Genomic DNA, 15,682 nt, shown 5'->3' on the forward strand with positions numbered 1-15,682 from the left:
AAAGTCTTCACCTCACTCTTTAGTTCTTGCTCAGCTTCTTTCACACATGTTTCTTAGCTTTGCAGTTTATTACTTTTAGTAGGAACACAAGACTCATGCTGCATGAATGTTGTGGAAATAGAACCTTAGGGAAGCCAAACTAATAATGTTTAGACATCTGGCCAATCTAATTGGAGATAATTTTCACAGAATCATTTTCTTTTCCAAGATCTAGCACTTTGAAAAGTTAAAGAAGATATCACAATTATTTCATTTTTTACTAAAAAAACTCAATTAGATTTTTAATTTTTTATTTTAATTTTTTTTACCTTTTGAACTGAAAAACATTCAAGGGATTTAAAATGAAAATTTCAAGAACACTCATTGTATTTATAGCAGGCTGTCTCAGGGAAGATGTTTTGGTTTTTTTTCTAACCCAAGAGAGAGCAATAATAAGTTCTAAAAAATATATATCCACTAAGCCTGCATTTATGTGTACTCATCTAATTCACATCCTAGAGGGTCAGGAATTGCAAATTACATTTTTTTCCTTCAGTATTCTTCCTGACATTCTCAGTTCCTCACTTGCAATCTTTGTGCAGTAGAATGGAATGAAAGTAATAAATAAATAAATAAAAACTTACTACTGTTAAACTGGTAAAATTTGCCTCAAATCAGGATCTGGAAAAAGACCATACACCTCTCACTTTGACTTTTTTTTCATAAGGATTTGAATTATAGCTATGTATGTTAGAGCTGTGTATACTTGGAGATCTCTTGAACAGACTCAGTAATGTTTTTTTCAGGTGTCTTATCAATGGAGGGAGCTGAAAGCTTGTCAATATATTCAGCTATGATTTTTATCAGCCTCAGTGCTGTATTTTGATTTTCCAAAAGCCACAGCATTTAGCTTACTTCATGATTGAAGCTCCTAACACAATGTCAGGCAGATGATACTTATATATCTCAGTAGTGGTGAAGGGAGTTAATTGTGGTTTTGTTTGACATTTCTTGGACCATAGTAACATGAAATATAACTTCCATTGCTAATAAGGACTTGCAGCTCTGCTATCATGATGGCTCACACATGATTATTTTCTTTCTTAACTGTGTGGTATCAACACTTTATTTCCAGGAGTACTTAAAAGTTGTATGTAATATATGTTTTGGGCTATGATCTCATGCCCATTGAGAGATATTACACTCATAAATACCTGCAGATGACAAAAGTCATACCTTGCCCCAAATATTTTCCTGTACTCAGGTATTTGATACCTACTTGAATATACAAGAGTGATAATGATCTTGACCCAGCTCCTCATGACTTACACTTAACTATACTTAATCATTGTGTCTACTGCATTGTTATTGAACATCACTGAGATGTCTATTTTAAAAGTCACAAACTTATGATTGGTTTCCCTACATTCTCTTATTAGAAACTATTAGTGAATGACATTTCTGCTTTTTTTGGGTCATAGTTTATTTATGAGAACAATTGATTTAGCAATACATAGCAGCATCAAACTTTAAATAGATTACATGGTCCATGCTTCATAAATCACATTGGTCACACATTCTTAACTTTAAAAGAAAACTCAACTGTTCTAATATTTTCCACCAACAGTGGATTCCCCTCTAATAATTACATTAAAACCCAATTACTTAGCTTTTGTAGATTATCTGCAGACAGATTTTAAATGTGAATTTGTATTGAGAAAATAATCTTTCCATAAATGTGATGGGAATGAAGTGTATCAGCAGCATTTCACACTAGGAAACACGACTATTTTTTGCAGCAGTATTGCTTTCACAATAGTACTATGTATTCTGCAAAGTGTTTGTGTTCTTCACATATTATCTGTTGTGGATGATGTACTGAAAGTGATAGGTTATATATTTATTCACACTTCATTTTGAGGCTGACAATTGTAGCATATATTTCCCTTTTCACACTTCACCGATTACCTTAACCCTGAACTGCATGAATGTAATTTTCTGCATTAATGAGAAGTAACTGTCTCTGTAAAGAGCCTGAACTGAATAAACACTGTCAGCTGTGTCAAATGGTGGTGATAAACAGCTTTCACTCTTTATTTATGGTTAATGGTGCTAACAGAAGAATTCACACATATTCAAAAGTCTGTTTATTTGTAAGCAAAAGACTACTGTGAAGTCCTGAAGACTCCAGGAATATGTGTTCTAAAAACAGTTTAAGTTTGGGGTTATACTGTGACAAAGTTGTATTAATTTTGTATTGTAGAAAGTATTGTAGCTGCAATGCTGCAGTTTCTGATTCTGAATGGCCACTGCAGAACAATAACAATATTGGAAGTACAAATTTGAGCTTGACAAGCGTCTGAACTTGTACTTAATTCAGAAATTAAAACTAATCAATACTCAAACCATCTGTACCAATTTTGTGTCCAAAATTGTAATTGAAAACCAGAAAACGTTTTGAACTCTTCACAGAACAGAAATTCTGATACTTTTTCCCATTTGTAGGTGTTTACATTTTTATATGATTAGTCTCTGAATGAAAAAGGAGACATGGCCTGGAAGTCTATGCTTCTATAGACTTCCAAGCACCTATACACCTCAGTGGGAGGCATCTACCACCAAATGTTAACACAATCTGTGTGAGAACCAGAGAGATCACTTTCAAACAGAAAAAAAAGGAAGTACTTTACACAGTGCCTGGTGAATTTGTGGAATGTGATGTGTAGACTGTTGGCATTGGATGCTGTAAAAAGGACAAATTCATGGGTAGTATATTCATAAATACATAGTGGGAAGATTCAAGGATATAATTTCTAAGACCCCTAGCATGAAGAATATGGGGAATGGAGCACAGAAAAGGGTCAGCCTCATCTCCCTGAATAGCCAGTCCTACTATTATTTTCAAAAACAGAGTAGTCTGGATGGACCATCAGTATGAAGAAGTGCATTTCTTGATGAAATCAATTATAAAGTTGAATTCATTTTATCAGTTTCTTATTTTGAGGACTGAGAGTTCTGTAAAATATTTAAACAAGAAGCATTATTCCTGCTCAAGGACAGAAAGGAAGAAAAAAGCAGTAAGAGAAAATGGTGATTAAAAATGTTTGAACATTGCCTGAATGACCTGTACAAGAAGATTCAACTTCAGGCATATACAGAGAAAAACACTTGCAGAAAAATAACTGAGAACTGAAATATTGATTTATGATGTACATGCCAAATTGGTCAAAAGTTTTTGTTATGTAATACAAATCTATTCATATTACTTTATGTTGGACAGTGTTCAGATCCAGAAGACTATGTAAAAATGTCTTTGTTATACTTGCATATTAAACTTCCTAGACAGTGTAGGATTTGTCCAAAGTCTACTGAAGTACTTTGAAATTCTCCTATGATCAGGCCTCACACAGAAGAGTTAAATTGCTTGCTAGCAAAACAGCCTAAGTCAGATTTGGGCAGCATGTGTACTGGAGTATTGGAATAGTACTTTCATGCATGTTCATATGCAAACAACTTTCAGGAAAACATTCACTGAAAAGGAAGCTGTTCTGAGAAAGCGACAAAAAATGGTCCGATTTTTTGGCTCAAAAGACAAAAAGACAAACAGCCTGAATATTTCTATCATTTTTTTTTCAAATACCTGTAGAAAATTTATAAAGGAAACAGCAACTGGAGATTGTTAAGTGTTTTTTCCATTTGGCATCCCGTTCCCACTCCTCAATTAAAAATTCAGCCTCAAAACTGCCCTATTCCTCCTCCATTAGGATGTAGGCACCCACTTTCAGTGCTGGGAGTTTCTCCCAGTGAGGCTACTTTGGTGATGATGTCATCTCTGCTGGAAAAGTGAGAGCTGTGACATTGAATTGTTCTCATTTACCTGAGACGTTTTTGATTTCTTTGACATTCTGTGGTAGGTCATAGAAGGGCAAACAGCAGCTCCATCTCAGTACCTACTGATACTGGCATTGTCATGAAAAGTACCTAAAATATGAGATTATGAAATGGCAGAAATACTTATGTACCAGAAAGCAGTAGAAGTTTGGAGTTGTTTTGGTGTTGAGTGCTTTTATTGGCTATTTCTTTCTGCCTTTTGCTTTGTGAAAGAAACTGACTTTCCTCTGGGAATCTTCCTACGTATGATTGACTGGATGGACTAGGGGATTTATGCAGCCTCTTTGGGACTGTACTAATGGAGGAAGGGTAGGTGGATGATGCTTGGAAAGAGAATTATCTATAAAAATCAGGCTGATTCTATAGCTGAAATACTTAGGGCTCACAATGCTTGAAACTCTTGTGGGTTGCCTGTTTAGCTGGTGTGTCTAAAGAAAATATGTTATACTAGCATTCATAAACCTTGGAAACATTTTAAACAAATGTATAATTATTGTTAGCTTTGGCTATAATAATTTTGCTCTGTTAAACTTTTGAAATACTGTGACTTTGACTTAGTTATTTAACAAATCTAAAGCAGCAGGCAGATGGCTTTTCATCTATTGTTAAATTTAAAGGGCTTACTAGTGCTAATTATTTTGAAATGGATTCCTGTGGCATTATGCATTATTTCAATGAATAATGCAGGACTGGCAATTTATTGGCAGAACATTCACAGGAGTGCCATAAATCTAGAAAAAAACATAAAAGCAGAAGAGATACATATTTTAAAAGCACAGCTTGGGGAATCACATTAGTGCAACTCTGCAAACCTTTTTATAAGGGTGCATATTTTTTAATAAGATCAAATAAAGAGATTTTCAGTGAGAGGCTGGGGTTTATTCTACATATTGCTATGACAGCTAGGAGACTTAGTTATTGAAATTGAAACTTGTGCACTAGATTCTGAGCAAACTCAAGAGGAAAAAAAAAACACAATCTGTACTCTCAAGAACTTGCAAATCAGACATAACCTGAAATGCAGCACCAAGATACAGTGAGCCACAGGTGAGGAAATGAGAAGAAATAGGAAGAGATGTACAGCTGACGTCCTAGGCTGCATTTTCTGGGCAGCAGCAGCCCACATTTTTTTCTAAGCAACTCAGCACCTCTTTAAAGGTAGATATGAGAAGAAAAATGGCAACAGCAAATGAAACAGGTCTGTAATTGTTCAAAGTGAACCTTTTCCAATCTTGAACAGCAGTTAGAAAACTAATCAATAGATAAATTATCTGCTAAATACAAAGAGAGATATTAAAATGTAATTAAAAAATCTTTTATTTAAAATAAAATGTGTCCTGGCTCAAACCAGGACAGTATGGTTTTATAAAAGACATTTCTGTCTAAGGATGCTGAAACTCCTGAAAATAATGCTGCACGTTTTTGGGAGGTTTAAACCTCTGATAAATTAAAGCAGTATCAGCTATATCTAGATTTGGTTGCATTTTAGGGTGCAGGGAGTTAGACAGTTATTTTACAGTTGCAATGACATTTAAAGACATCTAAATTATCTGATAATGGCCACTACTGGACGAGGATACTAATCTGGGTAAACCTTTAGTGTGCCATAGCTTGACTGGTTCTGTGTCCATTCCATTAGATTTGCCTCTGCTATTGATATAAATCTTTTAGGACTGATTCTTGACAACCTTCAGAGTCCGGCATACCCTCTAATGCAACAGGAAATATATACAATGGGAAGGACTTCTTGAAATGATGATGTTATAGAGTAAATAAAAACGGCAAGATAACAACCAAAGTCTTGATTTGTATAACAAAGCAAAAGAGTCACCTTGGTTTTAGCTGTAAAAAAGTATTAAAAAATTTAGACAATAAACTGAATATCCTATAGCTAGTTTAAGGAATGGAACCACTATATTACTTTGATATTACTGATTATTATTTTGTATACTTAATACATTCACTGTAAGGTTCACACAGTTCAGCACTTGAATTTACCATGAGTATGTAAAACCCATACAGCTGCAATGTACTGTGGCAGCTAAATCAGATGAACAATTTAGAAATCAGAGAGTGTGCAAGAAGGACTTTATATTATGGACATTTTTTTTCAAACCAATACTAGTTGAAAAGTAAATAATGAGCATATGCAAGCTCAATATATAAAAGTGTGTAAGTTTAAGTATATGATATAATGGGTGTAATATAATGTAGATATAATACATATGACAAGTAGTGTAAAATTAAGTATATGCAATTATTTGCTGTTATAGTATTTTGTGAACAGTTCTATATAATAGGGGTTTATATTCTTAGGTACCAAAACTTTATTTATTTTAAAATTACATTACAGATATATGGATAAGTCAAACCAAGAGGCAAGCCAAATCCTCATTTCCTTGCTGCAATAAATACATTTCTAGAAATTAAGTAAATATAAGAAATCGTGCACCTATGGTAATTTTATATAAAATGTTTTTAAGTTAGTATAAACATACTCCAAAGTTAACATTTGATTAAAAACAATGCAATGGTATTTTATTTCATGATCAATGTACATCTGACAGTGCAGAAGGTAATTTGTACTTCTGCCTGGGGTCCTCAGCCAAGAATATGGGTTACTTTCAGAAGCAGTTTATATGCTTTAAGCAATTGAGATATATACACAAAAGGTTTTAGACTATAAGCAGTGTTATCTCTTCCACCTTAGGAAAATCAAGGGAACTGTGTTCAAATTTTAAAGTACATTAAGGCTCTTAAATTGATTTTAAAAAGAAAAATGTGTAGATGGATTTTTCTAATATACTAAGGGCTTTTTCAGCCCTTACACAGAGTCAAGGCCTTTCATGATAAGATATTTGCTTTTTATTCAATTTATTCCTTCCTGAACCCTTTCATTGCCAACATTCATGTTTTAGGCCACAGATTTCTTTTCATCTGGAAGTCTGTGAAGAGGAAGATATAATGGAAACAGCCCTGTAAACTTCTGATCTAGTGTTTGCTTTCTTAAACTGAGATTTTGCTAACAATCAAGATGTAATTAAAATATCAAACACCCAGTGTTTCCAGAGATGGTTCAAGGTAGTTCTACCAATAGATAGGTGCCCTGGATCACTTACAATGTAAAACAAAAATTAAACGCAGCTAATCACAAAGATACGAGCACTACAGCACTTCACATCCTATTGTAATATCCTCTCTTTATCAGTATCTGTCACAATTCTATTGGCCCAAAAAGTAGAGGCAAAAATTAACTACTCTGCTGAGCTGTCATCTGAATGAACATTGTTCTAGCAGAAGCAAAGGAAAATAGTAACAGGGGATAGGAACATTTTACAATCTGTAAAGTTAGGAATTCAAAGGCGAATAAGGTGGAAATGAGTAAGAAAAAAATAGTGTTGCTGCAATTGTACAATACTTCCTAGTGATTAAAATTACAGTGAAAGAATCATGTGTATCTATCAGCAAATAGGGAAATGCATGTTAAAAACTGTGTAGCTCTCCTGAGTCACCTTAAAGGACTCTAATTTGCACAGGACAGATGTTCAGTGTTTGAAATTCCATAAGGCACTGAGCAATGGGAAATACTTTCCTTCTCTCTTACAGTGACCCAATCACTACTTGACTTGTGTGAGCATCAAAGTCAGAATAGAGAATTGCACTTTCAGACAATAAACAATGTAATGATCTATTTACATGTTTCCTTTTAATATTCCTCAAAGTGCAGTTTTTAGTAGGCACTTTTTGTTCACTGCTAGGACCAAGTATCTTACAGATTTCATCTGACTTAAATGTATTGTTCTGATTGAAGCCAGTATAAATACAGCTGAGACAGAAGCTCACTTGTAGCCATAATTGTAAAAGCCTTATTAATCTATTTTTCCATAATTTATTGGAACTTTTTCCCTTTAATTTCTGGAGTGTACCTGTATGCCTAGAGTTGTTTGTTCCATTTAAATTGAAACAAAAATGCTAGTTCACAAGACTAATAAAAAGTAGTTCATAGAAAATAAATTTTTATCAATTTCTCCAGCTTTCAACTCTGTCCCAAATTTTTCTTTATTAAGAAAAACAAAACAAACAAACAAACAAAAAAATCAAACATGTCTTACTATGGAAATAGCCTGAAAGGTATTTGTGATGATTTTCTTTGTTACAAATGAATAGCTTTGGTATGTTTCTTTGTTTCTTAAGTGTATTAATTTTATTTTTTCTGTATTTATGCAAATTCTGAGAAACTGTAGCCAAAATTATTCTGATGCAAAATTGCTTTAATTTCAGCCTGGTGGATATTGTTAAAAGTGTTAAAAATAAAACAAATCAGATTAGCACTGAATTTGACAACTGGGAATACTCTACAGTTAGAAAGGAATTGAATCAGTTTTTCATTTTGTCTAATCATCCAACCCTGCAAATCCAGATACAATAGGTAGAAACAATTTTCAAAGCTCATATTTAACTCATCATGATCCTTTATTAATACATCCTATGTATTTCTTCTCAGCCATTCAATATAATGAACACTGGAAAAGTTAACACACATGGAGCATAATGTGCTAAGGGCTTGATCCTGCAGTGAGAAGATCAGACCCTTTTAATCTCCAAAGACTCAAATACAAATATACAAATCCAGATACTTACAACAAGGTTCCTGATTTCACATTAAGACATGATATGAAGACCATATTTCTAAGACAAGCTTTTTATCTTCCCATTTATAAGATAAATAACTACTAATATGAAAGTATTTACAGAAGCAAGAATTGTCACTTACAAAAAAGTGTTGATAATTTGAGCACAACAGCTTCATGAAGCACGTTTCAATTCATGATAAGCAATGTATCACAATCTTTAACTGATTTTTGTTAACAAACACTTTATGCTATTTAGTAATAGTATAGTCTTAAGAAATGTGTGTATTTTTGTAATTTAGATATGTAATGAGCTATATTTAGTGGAATGGTATAACAGTTCTCATTACACTATCACTAAGAAAGTGTATGTCTGTTTTTGTTGCTGGGATTTGAACTCTGATCTTGCATCATTGAAACTGATGGTAAAACTCCCAGCGATTCAGAGATGGAAGGATAGGCCCTCAGTGGAGTTGCATAAGTAGCAACTCATGGAAACAGATGGTCTGGCATTTAAATGTTCTTTGGTTTTTGTTGGTGGTTTTTTTTTTTTTTTGGTACTCTTCTGAATCTGTATTTTAATCATTTCAAATAGAAGTGAGAATAAAATGCCTGTGGCATCATATCAGATTTCTCATCTGCATCTTCTCACCACTTTTTATTGAAAATCTGAAACATGGCTTGTTTTTTTTTTTGTGTGTTTGTTTTGTTTGTTTTTGTGTGTTTGTTTGTTTGTTTTTGCTTTTGTTTTTGTTGTTGTTTTTTTCATTGTGTGTGTGTGTGTGTGTTTTTAGTTCCTGGAAGAGGGAAAAAAAAGATGCAAGTGTATGACTGAATTTGAGACCTCTGTGTAGCCACAGGGTATATTTATGTTCTTCTTAATTGTGCTTCATTATCAAAATTTAATCCTAAATTATGTTAAGGCTTGAGATGATTAAATTTAGAGTTGTGTCTGCAACCCAAATAATGACTCTCTATAGGTTGCAAAACCTGTGTTTATTATTATGAAATTAATTGTCAAAATCAAATCCCAGACTGAACATACGGAGCCAAACTCTTGTCTCTGCAAATGATAATCTGATCACGTAGGCACAACTGGCTGGCTACAATGAAGCTGAACTGTCTTGCCCTGTATTTTGAGATTATAAATATGAAAGCATGACAGTAGGCTGAAGCCCAAATGTTAACAGCTTGTTCCAGAGAATGTAAACATTACATCTGAACAAGAACACTGTGGTGATAGTACTGTATGTACATTTTGCCCAGCTCACATAATAAAAGACTTCTCAGTGGATTTCTTGACTCAATCCATTTTTGTATCTTCGTTTCAGAATATCGAATATGTTTTTAGGGGGGAGATAAGAGAAGTAATTGCATTTAGTCTGTAGAATTATTTATTGAAAGTCAACATGTACATCAGCAATCAGTATTCATTCTTCTTTACCACTGTAGTGAGCCCTGTTCTGAGAATCACATTTATAATTAGTCATCAACTCATGTTGTTATTCAGGGAAACTGAAAAGCTTGTTGTCTGTGTAGGACTAAATCTTGAGTTCTTTCAAATGAATGTGTGCAGGTGGCCATTTTTTTTGAAAAGTATGTTTTAGTATATCCTGTACAATGAACTAGTTTTATGAAAATTCCTAAAAATGTCTTAGAGGTGCAAAAAAGAGCTAATAGTCACTTGTGATAATTAAATAAACAATATAATGCAAAAAAATGGAGAGTTCCTCTAGCGCAAACGTGTGTCCTCCTGAGTGTAATGAGACTGTTTCCATGAGCTATTATAACCTGATTTGATTTGGAGCCTACAGGAAAGCTGGAGAGGGGTTTTTCACCAGAGAGTGTAGTTATACGACAGTGGGTAATGGCTTTAAACTTAAAGAGCATAGATTTAGGTTAGACACAGGAAGAAATGAGAATAGTAAAGCACTGGAATAGGTTACCCAGGGAAGCCCCCTCCCTGGAGGTTTTCAAGGCCAGGCTGGATGAGGCTTTGTGCAGCCTGGTCTAGTGGGAGGTGTCCCTGCTCATAGCAGGGAGGTTGGATCCTGAGGATCTTTAAGGTCCATTCCAACGGAAACCATTCTGTGATTCTGTGATTCTATGAACAATCGTTTTTCTGAAAGTAAGCTTGAATACATCTACAAACGTATGTGCACACACATGTGCACTCACCCACCCCCCAGATGTAATACCATATGTAATGAATATAGTGATTTCACTTGGTCTCAAGTAAATTTCTTTGCCTGTTTACTTCTCATAAAAAGGCTAAGTACTGTACTTTTAGCAATAAAGTGTAACTAATGGCTTATTTCTCATCTGTCACAGGTAATTCAGCTTCCTCTAGAGTCACATCTGCTTAGCAATGCAGAAAAAAGCACTAATCTTTATGTGTGTGTATTCCTGCATATGTTCTCCAAAGTAGGAATGTCAGTAACATGCTAATTTTTAAAATTATATTCTATTATTATTATTATTATTATTTTTAATACTAAGAAGTCTGATTTTAATTTCTTTAATGAACAACATTTCCAAAATAGTAGCCACACTGAAATAATTGTGCTCACTTATACTTTAGATATGACCAACATGTGCTACTCTGGGGCTAGTAACTCTGTCAGCTCATTATATGTTCCAAGTTTTAGATGTAGACTAAGTTCTTTTGAAATCCTGATTGTCATGAAAGAGAATTTTAAAATAAAAAGTTAAAGTAAAACATGTTTAGGAACTCAAATATCAAAGGTAAAAGTTCTCATTCTTTCTTGGTCAGAAAGTGGATTGAAAAGATCTGTGTGCAATTCTTTGCTTTCTCCATTCTTTCAACCCCTCCCTCAATGTTTTTTTTTTTTTTTTTCCTACCTTTTTTTTTTTCCACCTTTTAATTAAGTTTTTTTTCTTGATTTTCAAAGACATATACTTTGTAAAGTGGATTTATTTCCTGCTGTCTTCACAGTCCTGGTGGGCATTTGTGAATCAATTAAATTTCTTTGCATTTATTTTGCATTTGTAACAAGTTTGAAATAACACTATCATCAAAGCCTTAGGAAATAAATGAAATAAGTAGCAATATTATCTACATATACGTCTATATATTTCTCTTTTTAATTTTCAATTTAGTTTTCCTTGAGGTTTATAACAAAATCATTTTTTCCATTAGATTATTTTAGAATTCTGACTTTAAACAGCATATAAAATATAGTCCAGGTTCTGCTTATTTACTTAATAAATACTTTAACAGTGTTTGTGTGATCATCGGAAAGGATAGTCACTGATATTCACAGATTACAAACACTTTTGGATGCTTAGTCTGTACTCAGGGGAACAGTGGAAATGTACTTCAAAATATCCACTGCACATCTGGTAATATTTTTTCCCTATTTATAAATTATGTGTGAGTTTAAACGGATTGTGTGAAATTGGAACTAGATATTTATGTTTGTCTTTTAAAATGCTGAAGACCTTAAGGAAGAACATTGCATTGGTCCTGTAACTAGGACCAATGAGCTTGAATTATCCCAATATCTAGCAGTCTAGTGATTGCCTTTACCAAATTAATAAATTTTTCTTCAGATGATCTTTGAATTTATTTATTTTTTTTTTTTTTTTTTTTTCCCCAGGTGACCCTTCTACTTCCAATGGTACTTTTGCAGTCTGGAAAGATGAGTAAGCTAGGAGCCACTGCCATAACCACTGCCAGCAATTGAGCACTGAGAAATTCCAATGATGTGAAGTTATCTTTTCTGGGTCTTGTGTCATCACAAGGCATAAAAGCCTTAGTGAATCTTGTTTTGTAGCTTAAGCCTGTTGACAGAGCTCAGTGTTCCATCTACAAATTAAATTCTCACACATTAAAAATCCTCAGTGATTCCTTGTATACAGAACATACATCCTTATGTCTTTGCACTGAGACAAGGGCAGGAACTGGTAGAAAAAAGTATTTCAAGTTTTTCCATAAAGAGGGAGATGAAATATTTTATTATAATTGGTTAGAGACTCTGATTGTTGTCTCTTACCAGGAGTAGAACTTGTAAGTAGAATATAAAATATGAGATTCAAAGCTAAGTCAGTGAGCTGTAAGGAAGGAAAAATTGATAACATAGGTACAGATTTTTTTGATAGATTGCAAACTAATGTAAGAAAGCTTGAGGGTTGATACATAGGATTAAAAAATGTATCTTATCAAAGAGACTGGATAATCATGATGGCCAAAATAGCCTTCAGTAGAGGTAAAGAGATAAATTTATTTGGTGAAGATGATGAAATGCAATCTGCAAGTAAATATAAAGCAGCATGAGTGGAAGTCGTCCCATATAGCTGGGGTACTTCAGCAATCACCTGAAAAAGAACAGCCACTTATAAAATAAATTAATCCTGCTTATCTTCAGTACCTATCTTACTGTGGACTGAACAATTCTGTGGAAGCATTCATCTCCCTCTGTTGAGGACAGAGGTATCCTCTGTAACAGGACCATAGCATACAAATGAGTTTTAAAATATGTGTGTGAAGTAAAATTATAATCTTAAATACTTGCCTCACTTGAAAATTATTAACTCTTTGGAAAATTCTAGTGCTCTAGTTTCCCTGTTGAAGCCCAACAAGTCAGTGCAGATGTCCTGTATGTTCATAAATCAGGGAGCATAAGTCCAAAATATAAAATCTGAGACCTGAAGGATCCTTGTCAGATGCACCTGTAGAGGGTAGATTTGGAATAAGACAAAGACTGGCTTCCTATTTGTAGTGATAGATAAGGTAATGAAATTCAAATATCCATCAACTTTTATTGCCAAAGAAAATTGTAGAGTTGCTGCTGCTACAGCTGTGGAGATGTTTAACAGCTGGTCCTGTGTGGTATTTGTATGCAAGATAAAAAATTCTCATAGGAAAAAAAAAATAATCCTGTAAATTAAATACTGAGATGTGAAACAATGATGTAGAAATTAATTACCATTTCCAGAAAACATGCAGCATTCTATCTGCTATAAATTCTAATTCCATTGCATCAGTCCATTTGCCTTACAGTTCAACGCACGCTGTGCTGCAGGTAGTTCTAAATGTGCTACAGTTTCCTTCAAAACGGGGATTGTACTCTATATCAATATGAACAGTTTCCAAAAGGATTTTATTGAATAAGTTTGCTTTGATAACTACAGTTGAGCAATAGCTGAAAATAATCTTAAAGTAAAGTAACATCACTTCTCAAACTTCATATTATCTCTTGCAGCAGGAGTACCTCCTGTTCTGCATGGTGCAGATTGATCAAAAAGAGGAGAAAGTAGTATTATTCCAAAGACCTGAAAACCATCAGACAAATATGAACAGAGCCAACAGTGTCATCTTGACTGTTACGTTAATTCAAATACACTTTTTAGTCCATTTCATAGAGGTAATCTCTGTGCTGGTGAAAGGACAGATGTCCTTGGAGGAAGGACCATGCTCTAAGATTATATTTTAAATTATATTGTTTTGCCAGCCACTATGTGCAGGTATAAACATTTTGTGTTTATAGTGGATTCTGGTGACAAGTCTTTAAGTCAGTGGGTTGCTCACTGGTCCCTTCCGTTAGGCAACAAGATCTTGTTCTGCAGCCACCAAGAAAAAAATCATTCTCTTTTTGAAAACAATTTCCACAGACACTTCGTAGAACCATAATCCTTCTCCTAACGGCCACATTTGCAAATGGGGTTTTTGAAATGACATAGACTACTTATCACATATGCTTTCTGTCTGACCTTAGAAAATGTAGTTCTACCACTTGGTGCTATGGTTTTGTCAGGTCTCGGGGGCAAGGCAAGTTAGGCTGAAGCAGTATGGAGATGACAGGTTGTCACTAAAGTTGATTTCATTATCTGACAGTCTTTCCTATGAGTCAGTACAAATACAAGCCCGTGTCTAGAGACAGATGGTAGAGGGTATTGGAACTTGTACTGCACTCTTGGTAAGAAATAGTATAGACAGTGAGCTGCATACTGAACAGAGACCTGTGGAGGTATGTACTGTGTTCCTGAAACTGTTAGATGACTTTAAGCTAAACACTGTCCTTCTGATAGTTAACTGAAAAATAGAGGTGATTTGATATCTTCTAGAGGAAAGTCCTACATAAATAAATCTACTGCTCTAAAAAAAATTAAAGATCAGTTTCAGAACCCTAGCCATGTACATTTTCATGCCAGATTTTTAAGAAGTGCTGAATAGAGCACCCTGGCCAATTTTGTAATCTGTGTATTACTTTCTGCCTTCCAGAATTTTCCCTTCAGTTTTCTTCAAGTAATTTCATATTTCAGTGTGCTGTTCAGTGTTGTTGTGTTGTTCAGTACCTCAAGCAGCTGCTGTATTCATCCCTAAATCTGATTGTATTTCAATTGCCATATATATTCCCAACCCAATTCACCGGTTAGCTGTGCGATTTAAGTTTTTTAATTCCTGCTCAAGAACAAAAAATAATGCAAAAAATTGTCCAGGATGTTATTGTCTCTACAATCCCTCCTATTTTCTTCTAAATTAAATACCAATCCTTTTAAATCTACCTTTTCCACAAAAGACTTTGACTGGTATTTTAAAAATGCAATCCAAATAGTAAAAAGCCCTCTACCCTCCCCACTGAAAGCTAACTTTACTACACAGATATTACATAGATCATGTTTCCACATAATCTCTTTGAAGTCTTTCCTTTGTTGAATGTGTACATTTATTTTCACTTCAAGTGAGTGGATCCATTAACTTTAGCTTTACATTACAATCACTAATCTTTCTTACATATTTCTTGTGAGAGAGTATAAAGTCCTCTGAAAGGTGGGCACACAGCTCTGCATCTCATATCTTAAGAGGGGCTTTCTTTGTGCAGTACAAATCAGTCACCAGCATTCATATCATAGCAATTACATTTACTGTACACTGACAGTGGCAGCTGTCCTCAAATATGAATTAAAAATTTCAGTAACACAATTACATAAAACCAATGATATTATGATATCAAGGCTCCTATTAATGAAATTCATATGGAAGCACAAATCTGGCTATAAAATTCAGAATATGATAACTGTGCTAATAGTGAAGGTCATTAGCTAATGTCCTTTCTATGTTATGTATGCATCATCATTACTGTGTATATTGCAGTAAATCACTGAATGGACTGGACACAATCCAAATGAGGTAGAGGACAGCACCTTGGTCCCAAATA

At 34.1% G+C, this 15,682-nt stretch overlaps 1 protein-coding gene across 1 annotated transcript in view; it reads left to right on the forward strand.

Annotated features, from left to right (window-relative positions):
• ALG12 (ALG12 alpha-1,6-mannosyltransferase) overlaps positions 1-15,682 on the forward strand; it is a 1,030,719-nt gene that overhangs the window by 270,413 nt on the left and 744,624 nt on the right. The gene's annotated exons all lie outside the window — the stretch shown is intronic.

Source organism: Apus apus, chromosome 1, assembly GCF_020740795.1.
Source record: "Apus apus isolate bApuApu2 chromosome 1, bApuApu2.pri.cur, whole genome shotgun sequence".
NCBI classification, from domain to species: Eukaryota; Metazoa; Chordata; class Aves; order Apodiformes; family Apodidae; genus Apus; species Apus apus.